The sequence below is a fragment of the Dipteris shenzhenensis genome, chromosome 13 (genome assembly GCF_047967505.1).
Source record: "Dipteris shenzhenensis isolate YYH24624 ecotype China chromosome 13, Dip_SZ_1.0, whole genome shotgun sequence".
NCBI lineage: Eukaryota > Viridiplantae > Streptophyta > Polypodiopsida > Gleicheniales > Dipteridaceae > Dipteris > Dipteris shenzhenensis.
The window spans coordinates 25318988-25325408 of record NC_141608.1 but is presented as its reverse complement, the minus strand read 5'-3'; the positions used below and the strand labels follow the sequence as shown (position 1 = coordinate 25325408).

The 6421-nt window shown below is 46.7% G+C and overlaps 1 pseudogene; it reads right to left on the bottom strand.

The window, feature by feature from the left end:
• Window positions 1-4424: 4424 nt before the first annotated feature.
• Window positions 4425-6056, bottom strand: LOC147895217 (aldehyde oxidase GLOX pseudogene; annotated as a pseudogene).
• Window positions 6057-6421: the final 365 nt, after the last annotated feature.

Sequence of the window (6421 nt, the reverse complement as noted above, 5' to 3'; positions counted from 1 at the left end):
CCCGTACCGTCTTATGCCCCTTCCCCCATGCCGTCTTATGTCCCTTCTGCCATCCCGTCTTATGCCCCTTCCCCCATGCCGTCAGGAGGTCCTTCTGTCTCGGCGAGCCGTCGACGTACTCCCTAGCCGTCAAGACTCGGTTCTCCAGCTATGAGTGGTCAGCGTAGTCCCGTGCAATCCCCAGCTACGAGTAGCCAGTGTACGAGCTCGACACGACAGGGTAGCAGGCGTAGTAGCAGCGAGAGCGGCGGTGGATGCATGGCACAGTGCTTTAGGCCATGTGGTGGTGAGGAGGAGGATGATTCAGATGATTTAGACGTGCCTCTGGGTGATGGTACGATTTATTATGACATCACTCAGACAGGAGGCATCTTGATGGATGCGCGGGGGAAGGACATCATGGCCTTCATGCGCTCTGTAATTGCTAACAATTACAGAGATTGCTTTATCCACTATAAAGACCACCCAAAGAGGTTGGCTGATGAGACCCTCGCTACTGTTCGCTCTAGGTATCCTAACCCCCCCAATCGCCAGTTCACAGATAAATGGGGGAAGTCAAAGATTATTACGATACTTAGCAATTAAAGATCTTCGCTTAAGAGGCAGGCACTAGCGGAGCTTGCCAGGCTTGAGGCAGGTCAACCACCAAGGGGCCCGCCCCACACCGCTCACAAGCGTGAGTGGAAGAAGGCAATGAAGTTAGCGAGGGAGGACCCCAGTCTGCAGCACGTGGAGGCACGGAGGATCCAAATGGAGGAATATGGAAGCGCGCATTTTGGAGCAGGGGGTGTTGAATCATGGGAGGCCCAATTTGTAAGTATCGATCTCAAATTATATTGCTTATGTAGTTTATTAGGCGGTTGGTTGTTTCTTTGTACTAATCCCTCCACAAAGTGTGTCGTGGTCATGCAGCTTGAGATCGTGGGCAGATACCCTACTCCAGTGGAGACAGCCTACCACCGCCACCATCGCAGAGGAGATACATGGAGGCACTTCTATGATGACGGCTTGATTACTGAGGAGCAGTATACCCGAGCTACTGGAGCGGCCCCCCAGGTATTTGAAAGTAATTAAATAATGCCAAAATTATAAGTAAAGATTTGATTTTTCATACATTGATATATGTTGTCCCTTGTTTACAGGCCCATGCACAAGACGACGAGGAAGACGAGGAAGGAGGCGCAGAAGGGAGCGCAGAAGGGAGCGTGGAAGGCAGCGAGGATTAGTCGTAGAAGTAGTGCTAGCTACTCTTTTTTGTACTTAAAGCCACTGGCTTGGCTTCGTGCGTCTTGTATATAGACTCCTCTTATTTTTTGTACTTGAAGCCACATGACATGGCTTAGCTTCGTTATATGTATATACAAGCACTTTTTGAGCTTTCAATTTTATTGCGTTTTGGAGTTGTAATATTTTATTTGGAATTGTAATTAAAATGCGGTTGGCTGTAAGAATTGAATTACAGAATGTGGATATGGGATTCTTGTAACTATATAGCATACACAACATACACAGTATTCTGTAAAATTTAAATTAAAAAAAAAGCGCGTCTATCAGTGCGTTTAAAAACGCGTTTATATTCGCGTCTGTCTGTTCGACTTGTGTCTATATGTGCGTCTATAAAAGCGTTTATAAGCGCGTCTATTTATGCGTCTAACTGCGCGTCTATATGCGCGTAAGTCTGATATATAGACGCGCAATTAGACGCGGGTCTCCAGACGTGCAAATAGACGCGCAAATAGACGCGCCCGTAAGTTTTTTATTTAGTTCATGAAACGCGTCTGTGCGCGCGTCTATGGGTGCTTTGTCTTGTTGTGCACCATCTCAAAGGTAGAAGATAGTAGGGCTTTAGAACTGTTGAGAAAAGAAAGATCATTGGAAACCAAAATGGTGTCATCCACATGTAGAGAATTGATAACAAAGATCTGCCAATCTCATTTCGAATAGATGTTTGCATTTGAGGAGCAGGAGTGGAACCTCCTTGACAGAAGAAAGGAGTTAAATCTTGAGATACTAGGCCCAAGATACAGGTTTCAAACCATAAAGTGCATAATGCAACTAATAGACAGTTTTCTTTTCCATTAACAACAATGATTAAGCCTAGAGGCTGCACCATGTAGATTTCCTCTTGCAAGTCACCATTCAGAAAAGCAATTTTTACATCCATCTGATGAATTTTCAAATCAAACTATGTGGCAAGGCCAATAGAACATGAATGTTGCTCATGCGAACAATTTTTTGGTACTTGAGAGAACCCTTTAGCAACCAACCATGCTTTATATTTGTCAAAAGTACCATCAGTTTTCAGCTTCATTTTATACACCCACTTGCATTGGATAGGCTGTCATCGCTAGGGAAGATCCTCGAGTATCTAGGTGCCTTTAGATATGAGAGAATCAAATTTTGTATGTATATTAGGCACTTTAAGGAGAAAGCATAGCTTCCTCGAAGACGTGGGATCTTTAACGATGGAAAGTGCAGCTGAATTTTCAAAATCAAGAGGAAGATCAACAAAGATATCAATTTCCTTTTCATTTGTCACCTCAGGTTCATACTTGGGATCATACATAGTGAAACAAAAATTCTCTAAGATAGTGCAGCGTTCATTTGAGAAATTGGCATATGAACAAGAGCAAAACAATTGAATACTCATAAAAAATGGCATCCCTACTAATGATCTCCTTCTTGGATAGTGGGCCATAAAACTTGTACCCTTTTACACCATTTGGGTAGCCAAGGAATGTTAATAAAGGCCATGCAACCAAAGACCAGTAGATGAGACATAGAGGGAGTAGTACCTGTCCAAGTTGCAACTAAAATCCCTCCAGTTGGTGGAGAGGTAGGGAGAAAATTCTGAACATGTACTGCTGATAGCACATCATCCACCCAGAAGGTTTTGGAAAGTCTAGCAATTGGATTTTGGTGTGAAGAGTAAGGAACAATATATTCACGCTATGTACATTGACTAGTGCAATAATTATGGAAATTGTGAGATGCAAATTCTCCACCATTAAGCCTCCTTTATGAGTTTCCCTCTTTATCGTTTAGCAAGCTTGTGATACTTCTTGAAGACTTCAAGAGCATCCAACTTGTATCAAAGAAGGAACACATGAGTGAAGTGAGAGAAATCCTATGTAAAATGTAATGAAGTACATATGATGGTTTCTTGATTGAGGGAGAGTCCCACATATGTCTGAATGGACTAGTTGAAGAAGATCAGACGAAGAGATATTCCGTGAGGAGGTAAGTCTCACAATATTTTTCTCTAGTATGCTAATAGGTCCCTTATCACAATATTTTGCTTACACAGTGATAGTTTAGAGCTTTGTTTATGTTCTCACAGTATCATCCTATTGTGCTACACACATGATGTTAAAGTGCAACATTCCTAAATCAAATCGATTGGGGATCCATGTGAGGACACCTATGCCATTACTTATGTTACAATTTCCCTAGTATTTGCAAGAAAAGAGTACATGGCCTTTGCTTTAGGGTATCTTTGATTTATCATATGAGAGGTCATGATTGAGGTCACGAGAATGTTTAAATGAGTTAAATCCATTGATGGCCCCACAATGCTTGATTACAGGAGAGATACCATGCAGAATAGTACATGAACCTCATCCTTATTGGGTGTAGCATGATGACTTTGATAGAGCATAGATGAAGTTCATCTTGATAACATAGACAAGAAAGTCAAAGCTTGGTTGAACATCAGAGTGGATGGCCTGCATATGATTGTATGGCATTTGAAACCATACTTTCACTTCCTGATCTTGGGAGATATACATGCCTTCGAGTGAAGATTGTTGGGAATTGGCCTCATGACGGTGTAGAAATAGTGCACTATACTAGTGAATAGCAATGGCCATTGAGGAAAAGCTTGAGATGGTCCTCACGAGATGAAGGTGAAGCAAGCCTCGGGCGTAAATCCTCTTGCAATCTTTTGCCTGAGGTTACTATTGGCTTTTAGACTTCCACTATTTTGATACCTTATACTGACTACAATTAGTTTACAAAAAATCCTTTACAAAGGGGTATTAAGCATTGTATGCCTCTTCACTTCGTGTGAGATGTCATAGGGTGATGCTTTGTTAAGAGCCATTGGTAAGAGATGAGCTCAGAAAAGCTTTAAAGCTTTAAACATTTTTCTTATATGCAACACAATTCGTGGACCCCATGCATGGTTTCTAGAAATCAAATGGATCTGGATATAGACCGCATCTTCTCTATCAAACTCCATCCTTTGTCAAGGTGTTCGGAAGGTTGTTACAAAGATTACATCTTGAGAGCAATGCTCATGTAGTGCATAGACCAGCATCTAGCTTGGTGTCAACAAGCTATTGAGTTATATCCATCCATACAACATGAGGCTACAAGCCCTTTATTTATCATCCATTAGTCAGCCACAGATCACAAGAATCTTTTCAACTGAGTTGAATCCAAATTGATGGCCCTGGGATCCCCGATTGCACTGGGAATAGCATGTAGTAGGAAGGAGGAGCTACATTGCCATTGGGTGGTGCAGTGACCGTGACAGTGTAGAGATGGGGGCCTACATTTGTTCGCGCTACAGCCTTGAGATGTAGTAATCGTTGGCCTTGCGCAAAAGAGTGTGTAGAGAACGGTGCAGAGATAAGGTTCATCTCGACGGACTGCGGGTTGGTGGAGATGGAGAAAGTAACCTGGAAGACTTGGCCGAAGGTGAGGGTGGACGGAGCGGACACGATGGTGGGGCGTCTGGAATCGAAGATGGACTCCCCATAGGGAGGCGTCCACGCCTCCACACGGAGCTCGGTGGGAAACGGCCCTGTAAAGGTATAGAACTGGTGCGAGTTACTACCGGCGAGCAAAACTCGACCATCGGGAAGGAGGTTTGCAGTGGAGTGATACATGCGCGGGATGGGGCCGGCGGGTTGAAGGCTGAAGCGATTGGCAGGCGCAAATCCGGGGCGATAGATGAGCGGGTTGAGAGCGGGGTTGGATGCCTCACCCCAACCTTGGGATCCATTCTGTGCGCCGTTGATGATGAGCACGTCACGCGAAGGCAATAGGAGCATGTCGCCCATGCAACGACGTAGTGGCGTGGTCTCCATGGTCCAGGATGCATTGGCAGAGAATAGCGGCATTCTGCCGCAGGTCTGCGAGCATCCGAGCTGTAGGTTGGGTGTGTTGAAGGCGCCCTTCTGGGCTCCCCCGCACACCAGGACCTCGGGCGAATTGAAGGGATAGAGGAGCGGCAGAAGCACAGAGCTACCTGCAGAGGGATAATTACGCGGCTCCCCGGGAATGGTCGGGTAGGTGCTCAAGACAATGTTGCGGGTGTAATCGAGACGGATGGAGTCTCGGTTGGCAAAGATGTAGAGGCTTCCGTCGGGCAGAAGATGCACGAAGGGGTAAAGGTTGTCGTTCCCAGAATCCGAAGTGTTCTGGAGGAGCTGCAAGAAGAAGCTACCCTCGCCTGGGGCGGTCTTGGGGATGAACTCGTACGTAAACACGCTTCGTCCTCCCACAGTAATCACCCTACCGTCGGGTAAGAGGGTGCTGGAGGAATACCAGCGAGGGTCTTTGAGAGACTGCGTTTGGTCTTCGACCCAGTCGCAAGTTCCGGTGGAGGGGCAAGGATCGAGCCTTCGGAGTTTGTAGAGGCCGTCGTTGTCTCCGCCCAGCTGGAGCAGCGTGCCGTTGGCCAGGAACTGGCCGGAGGAGCACCAAGTATCGGTGAGAATCATGAGCGGGCGCACGCTGGTAGAGGCAAGGTCGGTGCCGGGGGTGAGCATGACGGAGTGAGCGGTGCAGTCGTGCTTGAGGGCCTGATCGAGGGGGTCGTTGCGGCAGGTGCCATTGGGGAGGCTGATTTGGGAGGATCCGATGTCAGTCCGGTCGAGAAGGATGGCAGTGTTGAAGCGGGTGATAGCTGAGTGCATGGAGGCGATGCCGGTATTGTTCCTAAGCAAAGTGAAATGTTGTGCGCATGTGGAGGATAGATTGGCCGCCAATATCAGCAGCAGCAGCAGCAAGCCGGGACGAAGCACAGAAGAATTCGTGCCCGCAGCCATCCTGTCGATGAGCAGACGGAATTCTAGCGCAGATCAGCCTAGTGCTGCTCCTGATTACAGCTTCTCTACCAAATTTGCCGATCGATCGATAGCAGCAAGTTGAAATCACACGGAATTGGAGTAGCTGTTAAGCAGACAGAAGAGAAGGTAACGCAGATCAGCCTGATCGACGATAAGGCTCACTAGGCTGCATATCACTCAAGATCAACAAGGCTCTTCTGCGCTGATGTCCCACTCCTGCATCGCAGCAAGCTTATATACGGAGTTTCTGCCTGCCGTCAGCTGGTGGCGCTCGCGCTCCTAAACGGATTTCCTCACGTCGACCACTGACTCGCGTGCGTGTTGTTCCGTCGGAGCCGTCTTCT